The sequence below is a fragment of the Melospiza georgiana genome, chromosome 33 (genome assembly GCF_028018845.1).
Source record: "Melospiza georgiana isolate bMelGeo1 chromosome 33, bMelGeo1.pri, whole genome shotgun sequence".
NCBI lineage: Eukaryota > Metazoa > Chordata > Aves > Passeriformes > Passerellidae > Melospiza > Melospiza georgiana.
In genome coordinates this window covers 3,407,547-3,422,292 of record NC_080462.1, presented here as the reverse complement: position 1 = coordinate 3,422,292, position 14,746 = coordinate 3,407,547, and positions in this window count along the sequence as shown.

Here is a 14,746-nt window from a genome sequence, read left to right as displayed (position 1 = left end):
TTTTTGTTTTTTTTTGTCTGTCTTCCTTCCTTCTTTCCTTTACGGCACCTTTTACGACAGTCGCGCTTTACGGCAGCTTTCACGACAGTGCTGCTTTACGGCACCTTTTACGACAGTCGCGCTTTACGACACCTTTTACGACAGTGCTGATTTACGACACCTTTTACGACAGTGCTGCTTTACGGCACCTTTACGACAGTCGCGCTTTACGGCAGCTTTTACGACAGTCGCGCTTTACGGCACCTTTTTACGACAGTCGCGCTTTACGGCAGCTTTTACGACAGTCGCGCTTTACGGCACCTTTTACGACAGTCGCGCTTTACGACACCTTTTACGACAGTCGCGCTTTACGGCACCTTTTACGACAGTCGCGCTTTACGGCACCTTTTACGACAGTCGCGCTTTACGGCAGCTTTTACGACAGTCGCGCTTTACGGCAGCTTTTACGACAGTCGCGCTTTACGGCAGCTTTTACGACAGTCGCGCTTTACGGCAGCTTTTACGACAGTGCTGCTTTACGGCACCTTTTACGACAGTCGCGCTTTACGGCAGCTTTTACGACAGTCGCGCTTTACGACACCTTTTACGACAGTCGCGCTTTACGGCACCTTTTACGACAGTCTCGCTTTACGGCACCTTTTACGACAGTCGCGCTTTACGGCAGCTTTTACGACAGTCGCGCTTTACGGCAGCTTTTACGACAGTGCTGCTTTACGGCAGCTTTTACGACAGTTGCGCTTTACGGCACATTTTACGACAGTCGCGCTTTACGGCACCTTTTACGACAGTGCTGCTTTACGGCAGCTTTTACGACAGTCGCGCTTTGCGGCACATTTTACGACAGTCGCGCTTTACGGCAGCTTTTACGACAGTCGCGCTTTACGGCAGCTTTTACGACAGTCGCGCTTTACGACACCTTTTACGACAGTCGCGCTTTACGGCAGCTTTTACGACAGTCGCGCTTTACGGCACCTTTTACGACAGATTTTCCTTGCCCATCTTGGGATTTTTTTCCGGTTTTTTTTCCCTGTTTTTTTTTTTCCTGGTTTTTCCGGGGTTTTTTCTGGTCCATCTAGCATTTTTTTTCTGGGATTCTTCTTGCCCATCTTGGTGTTTTTTCTGGTTTTTCCTTGCCCCCCTTGGGGGTTTTTTTTCAGGTTTTTTTTTTTTTCCTGGGTTTTTCTTTTCTGGATTTTTTCTTCCCCATCTTGGTTTTTTGTTGTGATTTTTTTTCTTGCCCATTATGGGATTTGTCTCTGGTCTGTTTTCAGGGATTTTTCTTGCCCATCTTGGTTTTTTTTCTGTGGTTTTTTTTTTTTCCTCTGGCTTTCTTACGTATTTTTCTGTTTTGTTTTTTTGTTTTTTTTTTCCTGGGCTTTTTCATGCACGTCTTGGGGTTTTCTTCTGCGTTTTTTTCTTGCCCTTGTTGTTGTTTTATGGGTATTTTTGGTTTTGTCTTTATTTTGTTTTTTTCCTGGATTTTTTTCTGTGGTATTTCTGGGACTTTTCTTGCCCATCTTGAATTTTTCGCGGGGTGGGGGGGGGTTTCTCGCCCATCCCGAGGTTTTCTTCTATGGGTTTTTTTTTTTTTGTTTTTTTTTGGTTTTTTTTCTTTTCTTTTTCTTTTCTTTTTTTTTTTTCCCTAGGTTTCTCCTTGCCCTCCTGGTTTTTGGGTTTTTTTGTCTGTCTTCCTTCCTTCCTCCCTTTCTTCCTGTCCTTCCTTCTTTCTTCCTTTCATTTCCTTTCCTTATTTTCTTTTTTTTTCTTTTTCTTTCTTTCTTTCTTTCCCTGCATTTCTAATCTTGGTTTCCCTTTCTAGCTTTAGAATTAAAGAGCAGCAGTAGTAACTTTCAGGCTACCTGGGAGTAAAAAAAAACTCCAAAACGAAAATGATTTCAAGAAAACTATTCATTCCCTGGGAGCCTGAAATTTTCTACTGCTGCACATGACATAGAGCTTTTATTCCTTTGTATAGATAGTTGATATTTTATACTTTATACAGCGCCCCCTGCCATAGGCACCGGCGCACTGCAGGTAGAGCGCTGCGGCGTCGTTCGGTTCTGTTTAATTAAACTCGGCTGAATTCGGCTTGGTTCAGCTCTTGGTCTAAACTCGTTTCAGTTCGGCTCTTCGGCAAAACTCGTTTCAGTTCGGCTCTTCGGCTAAACTCGGTCGTATTCAGCACGTTGTCTAAATGCGGCTCAAGTCGGCTACACTCGGCTATTGGTTCCAGTCGGCTATCATCGGCTCTTGGTGTAAACTCGGCTATTTTCGGCCGCACTGGGCTCTTCGGTTCAAGTTGGCTGTTTCCGGCCACACTCGGCTCTTCGGTGAAACTCGGCTGTTTCCGGCCACACTCAGCTCTTTGGTGAAACTCGGCTATTTTCGGCCACACTCGGCTCTTCGGCAAAACTTGGCTCTTTCCGGCCACACTCGGCTCTTTGGAACAATTCGGCCCGGCTCGGCTCCCTCAGGGCGGGAAAGTGGACGCGAGAGGACCCCGGCACAGCGAGGCATTTACCCAGATGCCTGTCACAAACCCGCCGAAATACGCCCGCCCGCGGCGCCCCTGAGCCCACAGCATGTCTCGAGTACACATGAAACGCCACAGAAAAATCTGTCGGGGCCGCCATGACGTCGGTATTCCCTGCAGGCAGTCCAGTTACACCCACCCTGGTCCTCCACTTCCCCGCTCTTTTCGCCGCCATCTTGAGAAGGTCAACCAAAACTCCGCGACATCGCCCACGCGCCACTCCCAAGGTGGCAGCCTCTCGGTGCACGGCTGCAGTACCGCGCTCTGCCCACGAGATGGCAGCACTGCCGCCCGCCCCAGCCGGGGGCGCAGCGCGCCTCGGGGCTGCGGCAGCGAAGGCGGCAAAAAAGAACGGGGCGATCCCCGCCGAAAACTGCTCTGAAATAAATGCCCCAAAACAACCGGGAAGAGGGAAAAAAAACCGTCTGCCTCTAATCTAATAGGATAAAAGACAAAACAAAACACTACACAAAAAAACAAAAAAAAACCAAAAAAAAACCAAAAAGACATCAATTTATTTTAAAAATGTTTAAATCTTTTTTTAAGAATTTTTCATATTAATATTCACATTTCTATTTACAATGTATATTGATGTACACTGTCCATTTATACATTTCTTTTTATAAATACATTTCTATTCCATATTGCATATATCCCTAAAACTTAAATTTATTTCTGTATTTTTATACATATTTTTACATAGTAAGTATATATTTCTGTTACGATTTTTACTTCTGTAACACTTGGATGATTTAAAATAAAACCTTTACCTCCATCCAAAATAAAGCCAAAAAGAACCCCTTTTTCCTAAGTGTATTTAAAAATTTTTTAAAATTCTATTTTTCAGGTTCATATCCACATGTACATTTAAAATGTATACTTATGTATACTGTTATTTGTATTCTTCATTACATCTCTTCCAATTATTTGTGTTTCTTTGTATTTTGTGTTTATATATATTTATATCTTGTTTGTATATCTAAATATTTAGAAATATATATGACAATAATATCTACATTCATATTATTTAAAAAAAAAACCTGCCTCCAACACAATAAGAATAAAAAAAACCCCAACCCTTTATTTAAAACAAAATTTAAATAGGTTTTATCTTAATGTTCAATTTTTATATACATATTTGTATTTATAATGTATATTAATGTATATTGCTTACTTACACATTTCTCTTTACCAATATCAATTTAAAACTAAATTTACATTCTATAATAGATCTGATGCAAGTAGTTTTTCATATTTTTTACATCTTTTTTTTCATATTTTTTTATATTTGATTAAATATTTCTGCGTCAAGATTTTTACTTCTGGAATTTTTACTACGGCAGCAGGCTATGTGGCAGGGCAGAACAGCTCCAGCACAAATGTGTGCACACACCCGTGACACAGAACGTGACAAACAGGGGGACAAGAAACACGACACATCATGCTTGTGGTGAGGGGATTGAGGGGAGAAGGCAAAAGGGACCCCAAAGACACACTAGGGAACACGGCACACCGGACAACACGACACAGACCAGAGCTGTTCTGCACTGCCCGCCTGAAAGCTGCCATCAAAAGTAGAGCCTCTCCCTTTAGCCGTCCTAAGAGGCCCTTGGAGAAGATTGCTTTTCCCGCTGCCAATTTTTAAATCTGACCCAGGGATTCCCAACCTGCTACTCTCCCATCTCCAGGCCGTGGCCCCCGACTTATCTTTTGGATGATCGGTGATGGGAATCCACGCTGCACCTGAAATGAGTCTGCCTTGGAGGGCCCCGTGATCGCCTGTTAGTCTCTGGTCAGCTACAATAAAGAAACCAAAACCAAAGTGTGAGTCCAGAGTTATGTGGGCCAAATCCCTGCAAGGCAGCTACTTGTCCTCTCCTGAGCGTGCCTGGCTCCTTCAGGCTCCAGCTTCATCCTGATTCCAAGGCTGTGGCCTTTATTAGGGGTGGCACCTGGGTAAGAGAAAGGCAAAGTTAAATGGCATTCCTGTGAGTGCAGTGGAGGACCTTGTGTGCTCTGAGACATGGCAATGCCTCTGCTAGGCTTCTGAACAGCCTTGTGGGGGGGGGCCCTCAAATAAACAAACAAACACCCTTTCTCACCCTGCTGCCTGCAAACCCCCTCCCAAGAACTCCTAACTGGATACCTGATCACCCTCTCTCTCCCAGTCACCATTCTCAACTCACCTGAAGCCTCAATCTCAAACATCATCCTTGACACTGGGCAGATCCCTCTTGTGACACGATGAATCTGCTGAAAAATTGTTGTGCTTGAGAGCTGAGCAATAACAACCACTTCTCCCCGCTGCCCACCTTGACTGCTGGCATCCAGATTGACTTCCTAAAAGAAAGACAAAGAACAGAGGTGTAAGAGAGTCAATTGAGAGGTGTAACACTTCTGCTGCAGAGGCAAATGGGGCCTCAACTGCTTGGGAGAATCCCCACACCTGGGATGGGCCCTCTGGCACAGATTTAATCCATCTGAATCTGAAAAAAAAGTTAGGACAAGAGTCAAACTGCTGCAGGATAACTGAAGAGCTCCAGATATGATGTGTCCATCTACAAATCCCATCTAGAGTCCAACTACACCCCACATTACACATTCCAAGTCCCCGGGCCCTCTCCTATCGCACCAGGCTGTGCGGCAGGGCAGAGCAGCCCCGGCACAAATGTGTGCTGAGAGCCGTGACATAGGACAGGACAGACAATGGGGACACAACAGGAACAGAAACCTCTTGGCAAGGAAAATGGCTGCAAGGACTGAGAGAATGCAAAAGGAGATGACCGAGCTGAGACCGATGGTGAGCTGATGAGGCTCAGGGAGCCCTGGAGGAAGAAGATGCTAACTGAATGCAGTAGTTAGAATAAATCAAAGATGGATGCCTAGGAATCCTACAGTCAAAACCCTCTACCTAACCTCGTAATATTACAAGTCCTAATCCACCATAATGGATCCAGGTGGGGCATAGCTGTCCGGACAGCTCAGAAGAAGACCTGACAAGACACCTGACTGGATGCCTCCAAAGACAGAAGAGAGTCTGATGCCTGTCTGAGCTCCCGAGTCAAAAGTTCTGCGGCCTGGGCACCTGGCCAAGGAATACAGAGATCACAGATGCTAACAAGGATGCCAGGGTTTCTGACAGGCCCCCCTAAGATAAAGATATGGCATACACAAACAACACATAATGCACAACAGACAAGTGACACGAGACACACCGGGACTGCTCTGCCCTGCACACCTCAGCACTGGGATCAAAAGTGAGACTTGGCTTTTATGGGGCCTAAGGGGCCACTTCATGAACACCCCCCACCTCCCAATTGGACTCAAAAACCCCTCCCAGTAATTCCCAAACCAGCACCATGCATTCATCCCCCCTGTGGGCCACAGCTCTCTACTTATCTCTCAGACATCAGGGGATGCCAGTCTGTCTCAGGTGCATAGAAAGGCCACCTCGTCAGCTGGGAAGGTCCTGCTGGCACTGGGCTGGTGTCTCTCAGACAGCTAGATTAAAGAGAACCAAACATCAGTGCCTGACCTTGGCACCGCATCGGCCAAAACCCCACCACTCTGCTACTCACCGCGCTCCTAAGAAGGCCCGGCACCTCCTAACCCTGACCCTCTGCCACACGTGGAATGCATCTGCACCTGAAAGAAAGTTAGAACATATGTCAAACACCACCAGGGTAACTCACAAGCTGCAAACACCTTATGTCAACCTAGGAATAGCATCCAGAGCCCAAGTACACCCCACATTACAAATTTCAACTCCCCATGGTTTGTCCTACTGCAACAGGCCATGCAGCAGGGCAGAACAGCTCCAGCACAAACGTGTGCACACACCCGTGACACAGAACGTGACAAACAGGGGGGACAAGAAACACGACACATCATGCTTGTGGTGAGGGGATTGAGGGGAGAAGGCAAAAGGGACCCCAAAGACACACTAGGGAACACGGCACACCGGACAACACGACACAGACCAGAGCTGTTCTGCACTGCCCGCCTGAAAGCTGCCATCAAAAGTAGAGCCTCTCCCTTTAGCCGTCCTAAGAGGCCCTTGGAGAAGACTGCTTTTCCTGCTGCCAATTTTTAAATCTGCCCCAAGAACTCCCAACCCACTATTCTCTCATCTCCAGGCCAAGGCCCCCAACTTATCTTTTGGATGATCGGTGATGGGAATCCACGTTGCACCTGAAATGAGTCTGCCTCGGAGGGCCCCGTGATGGCCTGTGAGCCTCTTGGTCAGCTACAATAAAGAAAACCAAAACCAAAGTGTGAGTCCAGAGTTATGTGGGCCAAATCCCAGAAAGTCAGCTGCTTGCCCTCTCCTGAGTGTGCCTGGCTCCCTCAGGCTCCAGCTTCATCCTGATTCCAAGGCTGTGGCCTTTATTAGGAGTGGCACCTGGGTAAGAGAAAGGCAAAGTTAAATGGCATTCCTGTGAGTGCAGTGGAGGACCTTGTGTGCTCTGAGACATGGGAATGCCTCTGCTAGGCTTCTGAACAGCCTTGTGTGGGGGAGGCCTCAAATAAACAAATAAACACCCTTTCTCACCCTGCTGCTTGGAAACCCCCTCCCAAGAACTCCTAACTGGATACCTGATCACCCTCCCTCTCCCAGTCACAATCCTCAATCACCTGAAGCCTCAATCTCAAACATCATCCTTGACAATGGGCAGATGCCTCTAGTGACACGATGAATCTGCTGAAAAATTGTTGTGCTTGAGAGCTGAGCAATAACAACCACTTCTCTCCGCTGTTCACCTTGACTGCTGGCATCCAGATTGACTTCCTAAAAGAAAGACAAAGAACAGAGCTGTAACACAGTCACCATACACACTTTTGCTGCAGAGACAAATGGGGCCTCAACTGCTCGGGGCAATCCCCTCACCCGGGACGGGGCTCTCTGGCACAGATTTAATCCATCTGAATCTGAAAAAAAAGGTAGGACAAGAGTCACACTGTTGCAGGATAACTTAAGAGCTCCAGAGATCCTGTGTCCATCTACAAATCCCACCTAGAGTCCAACTACACCCCACATTACACATTCCAAGTCCCCGGGCCCTCTCCTATCGCACCAGGCTGTGCGGCAGGGCAGAGCAGCCCCGGCACAAATGTGTGCAGAGAGCCGTGACATAGGACAGGACAGACAATGGGGACACAACAGGAACAGAAACCTCTTGGCAAGGAAAATGGCTGCAAGGACTGAGAGAATGCAAAAGGAGATGACCGAGCTGAGACCGATGGTGAGCTGATGAGGCTCAGAGAACCCTGGGGCAAGAAGATGTTAACCGAATAATCTCTTCCAAGAACTGCAAAGATGGATGCCTAGGAATCCTACTGTCAGAAGCCTCTACCTACCCTCACATTCTTACAAGTCCTAATCTGCTATAACGGATCATTGTGGGGCATGGTTATCCATACAGCTCAGAACAAGACCTGACAAGACATCTGACTGGATGCTTCCAAAGAGAGAACTTTTGACTGGGGAGCTCAGACAGGTATCAGAATCGCATCTATGGCCTGGGTGCCAGGCCAAGGAATGCAGAGATCACAGATGCTAACAATGATGCCAGGGTTTCTGACAGGCCCCTCAAAGGCCTAAGGTAAAAGACATGAGATACCCAAACAACACAAAATACACAAAAGACAAGTGACATGAGACACACCGGGACTGCTCTGCCCTGCTGCACACCTCAGCACTGTGACCAAAAGTGAGACTTTGCTTTTATGGTGCCTAAGGGGCCACTTCACGAACACCCCCCACCTCCAAAGCAGACTCAGAAACCCCTCCCAGTAATTCCCAAACCAGCACCATGCCTTCATCCCCTCTGTGGGACTTAGCCCTCTACTTATCTCTCAGACATCTCAGGATGCAGGTCCATGTCATGTAAAAAGATGATGGCCTCTACATCTGGGAAGTTCCTGCTGGCACTGTTGTTCAACAATCACCTGGTGTTTCTTAGCCAGCTACATTAAAGAAAACCAAATATCAATGCATGACCTCAGCAGCACACTGGCCTAAACCCAACAATTCTGCTACTCACCATTGTCCTAAGAATGCCCGGCACAGAAATAGGAACAGATGCTTACAGTTGTAGCAGAGAGACTTGAGCAATAACAACTGCTTCTGTAAGCTACTCAATGCTCACCTTGCCCATCTCACCTTGACTGCTGACATCCTGCTTTACTTCCTAAAAAGAAAAAGAACAGTGCTGTAACTGAGTCACATTTTCCACTCCCCCTGCAGAGACAAACAGGGACTGACCTACTCGGGGGCACCTCCTTACCTGGCATGGGTGGATGGATTTTGCCCTGGATTTTATCCTCTGCATCTGAAAGTGAGGACAAAAGTCAAAGGGCTGCAGGATGACTTCACAGCTCCAAACATCTTGCATCTATCTAGGAATATCATCTAGAGTCCAGTGACACCCCACAAACTGCAAGTCCCCAGGCTTGTCCTATTGCAGCAGGCCATGCGGCAGGGCAGAACAGCTCTGGCACAAATATGTGCAGACGCCCGTGACACAGAACGTGACAAACAGGGGGACATTAAACATCATGCTTGTGGTGAGGGCCTCGAGGGGAGAAGGCAAAAGGGACCCCAAAGACACACTAGGGAGCACAGCACACCGGACAACAAGACACAGACCAGAGCTGTTCTGCACTGCCCGCCTGAAAGCTGCCATCAAAAGTAGAGCCTCTCCCTTTAGCTGCCCTAAGAGGCCCTTGGAGAAGATTGCTTTTCTCTCTGCTAAATTTTAAATCTGTCCCAAGAACTCCCAACCGGCTGCTCCCCCATCAACCCATCTCCAGGCCATGGCCCCCAACTTATCTTTTGGTTGATTGGTGATGTGGATCCACATTGCACCTGAAATGAGTCTGCCTCCGAGGGCCCCGTGATGGCCTGTGAGCCTCTTGGTTAGCTACAATAAAGAAAACCAAAACCAAAGGATGAGTCCAGCCAAATGTGGGCCAAATCCCTGCAAGGCAGCTACTTGCCCTCTCCTGGGTGTGCCTGGCTCCCTCAGGCTCCAGCTTCATTCTGATTGCAAGGCTGTGGCCTTTATTAGGAGTGGCACCTGGGTTAGAGAAAGGCAAAGCTAAATGCCATTGCTGTGAGTGCAGTGGAGGACCTTGTGTGCTGCAAGACATGGGAATGCCTCTGCTAGGCTTCTGAGAAGCCTTGTGTGGGGGGGTTCTCAAATAAACACCCTTTCTCACCCTGCTGCCTGCAAACCTCCTGCTACCCACAATAATTCCTAACTGTATACCTGCTCACCCTCCCTCTCCTACTCACAATCCTCAACTCACCTGAAGCCTCAATCTCAAACATCATCCTTGACATTGGGCAGATCCCTCTTATGACATGATGAATCTGCTGAAAAAAGTGTTGTACTTGACACAACCAGGAATCTCTGGAAGCTGCACTCCTCCTAAAAAAAATACAAAACAAAACAAGAACAAAACCAGAAATTACAAATGCACTTTACCACCCCTAAACACAAAACCCAAGATCATGAACCTAAATACTTCCTGTATTCCATGCTATTTTCTTCACAGAATCTTCCAAGCCTCTGCGCTTTAGATGCCCAGAAACACCTGCTGAAAATAAGCTGAGACGAGCTGAAAGAGCCTCTTCGCTGAAATGAGAGGAGAGCTCCTACCCCAACACATCCCAGAGAGGGAATGAAGCCCCTCAGCCACGGCTGGGGTTAATATACCCCTGATGGTGCCCGCCTCTCGTTCCCATGGCACCCAGGAAAAGGGAGGGGGCTAATCCCACCAAGCCCTCAGAGCAGCTACAGCTGTTTGGGCCCTCTGACTTGAATTCAAGGGGAGTAAATGGCTTGTTATAGAAGAAAATTCTTCACAAAAATAACAGCACTTTCTTTTTTGCAGCAACTGCTTGGAGCAAAAGAAATAAAACTTTCTGTTTAGGCGGCATAACTAGATAAATTGGGTAATTTACTGTTAACTAACATAATTATTCCTTAGTAGCTACTAAGTAGTACTTCCCATGTGATTAAGCTGGGTGGAGAAGAATACTAATGATATGAATAGTCTAAGTCTCCTTGGGACCTCTAATTTTGGCTATCTATATTATAAGTAAAAATAAGAAAAATAAAAGCCTCCCAGGCAGTGTTAGGGTTAAATGCATGCCAGGCTCATCCTTCTCTGAGATACTTGGTCCTACAGCACAGAAAGAAGTGCTCTGAAATGTAGTTTTAAACCCTTAAAATGCTGAAAAAGGCAGAGCTTCCTTCCAGTGAACTCCTTAAAAAGAGGAAATGGGGCAGTTACCTCTACTGAGGGTAATACAATGACAAATAAATAGTTTCTGCTATTTAATTTGCTCTCCTTAAGTATTGGGAAAAGAGGGGTTTTCCACACTTTAAATCTCTCTAGTGATGAAAAAAGAAGGATTTTTCCCTCAGTTCAAACCCTTAGGATGGAGGGATAGCTGGGTTTCTCCCTCAGTTTGGGCCTCAGGACAACAAAAAGGGGGTGGCTACCCTTAATTCAAACCCATAAGAAACATTGTCAAGGTTTTCCCTTCTTTTTAAACTGCCAAATAATAGAGAATGGGGACTCCCTGTCAATTAACACCCCTAACAGCATAGAAAAGGCAGGGATTCTTTCAACTGCGACCATTAAAATTGCAGGGGAATCCAAGTCCCTACCAGTCTGAACACAAAAAATAATGGAAAAGGAAGCTTTTTCCCTTTTTTCTAAACCGTTTTTCTCCTAATAACCCTTCTCCTTTCTGGGAGTGCTCTGGAGGGTCTGGGGCTTTGGAGAGGGACTGACACAGTAAAAGGGGAAAGTTGCAAGCCCTCTCCTGGAACCCCACACGCTGCCTGGCCTGCTCAGATGCTGCCCCTTGGCAAAAGGGCTCTTCCCTTGGCGTTTTCTCAAAGCGATGCTCTGTGCCCGGGTGGGTCCGGCTGCTCCCTAGTCCGTGCTGGATGCTCCGACCATAGTTCCTGGAGAGACACTTGGGATACCCCTGTTAGCCCCTCTGGCCTAGCAGCTCCCTGTGCAGCTGTGCCCGGGTAACCCTCTGAAAGCAGCTGGTCACACGGGGCGCTGCTAGACCTTGGACTGGGGGTGGAGGTGAAGAAAGGTCCTGTGAGGAGCTCCTTCCCCTACACAGCCCTTCGTCTGCCCCTTAAACCATGGGGTGCCAGACTTTCCTTTCGAAGGAAATTAACAGCCTTTCCTCTCTGTGTGCCCATGGCTGAAACTGCGATTCGGCCTCCAAAACTGCAGAGAACAATTTCTCACAGCCCGCAGCTGCCAACACCAAGAACTCTCGCTGCCCTCGGAGTGCCACGTGCCTCCTGCGGACGGACGTCGACACGCAGCAGGGGTGAGTTTGGTTTTACAGGGTGGTGGTGGTGGTGCAGGATTTCACCAGGAGCAAAGCTGCCCCCACCGAGAACTCGGGCTGCCCTGGCAGTGCCAAGCACCTCCTAGTGCAAACTGGCATCAGGAAACTCAGGGGGTGAGTTTTTCTGCGCAGAAATTCTCCCAGACCAAACCTGAGAGCATCTAACCCTAACCACAACAACTTAGCTGGGTCTAAAACTTACAACCTTTGGACTGGCAGTGTGGGACCCGACCCGCTGTGCCACCGCTGGCCCCTTTCTAAAGCATTCCACTGCAGTCCTAAAACTCTGCCTTTTCAGAGGGTGTTTCCTCTGACCCTGACCATAATCTTCAAAATATGCTAAAGACTCATAGAATGGCTTTGAAAAAGCCCCAACAATACCCTGAAAAGTCCCAGAAAAGTCCCTTCCAAAATCTCTTAAATACCTTTAAAAGTCCTAGAAAAAAAACTCAAAAAGACGTGCTCAGTCTCCGAACTCCACCTCTTGCTGTCTAGCCCATAGACGTCACCCCTACCTTTTTGCTGTGGGTCTGTTGTCCTCTGAGGGTTCTGTCATTGTCCTGCTGTGTGAGGGTTGCCGTCTGGTCTCGCTGCTAGGGTTGCTGTGTTGTGCTGCTGTTGGGGGAAAAGGCTGTTTTTAGGGGGGGCTGGTCAGGCTGAGGTTAGGGCTGGGGTGAGGGGAGGTACAGCTGTACCCTGTACCCCTGATCTCCACTGGACTGTCCAGCCCTCAGGCCCTCTCCCTTTACCCCTCAACCCGTCCCTCTGCCCCCCAGCCCTCAGCTCCTGTGTGTCACCCTTAACCCCTCTCCTTTGCCCCTCAGCCCCCAGCTTCCCTGTGTCATCCTACAGCTGCCCCTGCCACCCTCGGCATCTCTGTGTGTCACCTGCTGTCCCCTCCCTCTGTTCCTCCCTCAGCTCCCAGCCTCTGTCACCCTCAAGCCCCCACAGTGCCCCTCAAGCTGCCCCTCAGCCTCCATGTGTTGTGCCATGAAAAGACCCTAAAAAAACCTAAAAATTCCCTGAAAACACCCTAATCTTCAAAATGTCCTAAAAAACCCATGAAAACCTAGAAATAGACTCAGAATGCTGTTAGAATACACTGAAAATACCCTACTTTTATAAAACCCCTAAAACACCTCATAAAAATCCCCAAAGAACCTTTAAAAATCCCTAAATATACCCTAAATAGTCCAAAAAGAGCTCTAAAACTACCCCCAAAATCCTTAAAATGCCCTGATAAGACATTAAAAAACCTAAAAATTCCCTCAAAAACCCTAAAAATACCCTAGCCCTAAAAAGTCCTCCACATACCCTCAATAGTCAGAAAAAAACCCCAAGAACACCCAAACCCACTCCCCCAAACAATTCTTCAAAGTACTAAGAAAGTCCTGAAAAACCCCTAAAAGTATCCTAAATGTTCCCAGCAAATCCCTGAAAAATTCCTCTGAAAAAGCGCTCAAATATCCTTTTAAAGCCATGAGAAAACCCTAAAAAACCCCTTAAAAACTGCCCCCAACTCCTACCTGTCACTCTCTAGACCACAAACATCATTGCTACCTTTTTATTAGGGTTGCCGCCGGCAGCTGATGGGAGAGTTCTGGGGCTGCCCCAGCACTGGGCTTACTGCCTTGTGCTGCTGTTGGGGAAAACTGGGGTCCTAGGGGTGCTGTTTAGGGTGACCTTGTGGTTGGGTTGAGGGCTGCTGCACCTGTACCCTAACCCGACCTGGTACCCTGTGTCCTTTGTACCCCTAACCCTCAGTGTGAGCTCTCCGTCTGTCAAGCCTCCCCTCCTTGCCCCTCAGCCCGCAATGTCTGTGCGTCACCCCGAAACCTCTGATATTGTCCCTTGGTCCCCTGGCCTCCACTGTGCACTCTCCACCTGGTTAGGGGTGGTTTTTAGGCTAAGGTTAGGGGTGGTGTGAGGGCTGGTTCACCTGTCACCCTCAAGCAGCCCCCACTTTGCCCCTCAAGGCATCTGCTCCCCCTGACCCTCTTCTTGTCACCCTCAAGTTCCCCGCTCTCAGCATCTCTGTGCCACCCTGGAGCTCCCCAGTTGCTCCTAAAGCCCCCTTCTGCTCTCAGCTCCCCTCATGCTCTGTGTCACCCTCCAGCCCCCTCCCCTCAGCCCGCAGCCCCTTATGACACCCTGCAGCCCACAGACGTTGTCCCTGCCTGACTTACTTGGGTGTTGTCCCGCTGCAAGAGCTGCGCTGTCCTCCAAGGGTTCAGGCTCCTGCGTGCTGCTGGAGGGGACTCACAGGGGGGAGGTGGGTGAAGTAATGGATGGAGCGGAAAGTGTGGTGGGACGGGTTAAGGGCAGAGTGAGGGATGGAGCAAGGGCGGGCTGGAAAATAGAGTAGGGTTAGGGGCGGAGAAGGGGATGCAGCAGTAGGGGGCTGAGGTGAGGAGGTGTTAGGAGGAAGCATAACTCCATAACTCCAACACCAAGTCTGCAGCCAACGAGAACTCTGAGTGACCTTCGGCAAAATGATGTAAGGAAACTGGGATGATAAGTTTTGTTTCCCATGGAAAAGGGATGGCATTTGTGTCTCTGGGCCTGCACTCTGCCCAGGACCTTTGGTCTCCAGTGGGCTGCCACCTCCTAAAATTCCAAACATCACAGGTGAGACAGGGGGGTGGAAATTTTACTTGGGGTAGAAACCAATTTTGGATTTAGCTGAAGTCTGCTGGTCAAACTTGTGTAGTCTGTTAATTGGTGCGCTTGCAAAAAGGCCGGCAGAGAGAACAAAGGGAGTTTGAGGCTACTGTCGGAAAAAGAGAATCTGGGTTACAACCGAGTGCACGGCCTTGTCCCTG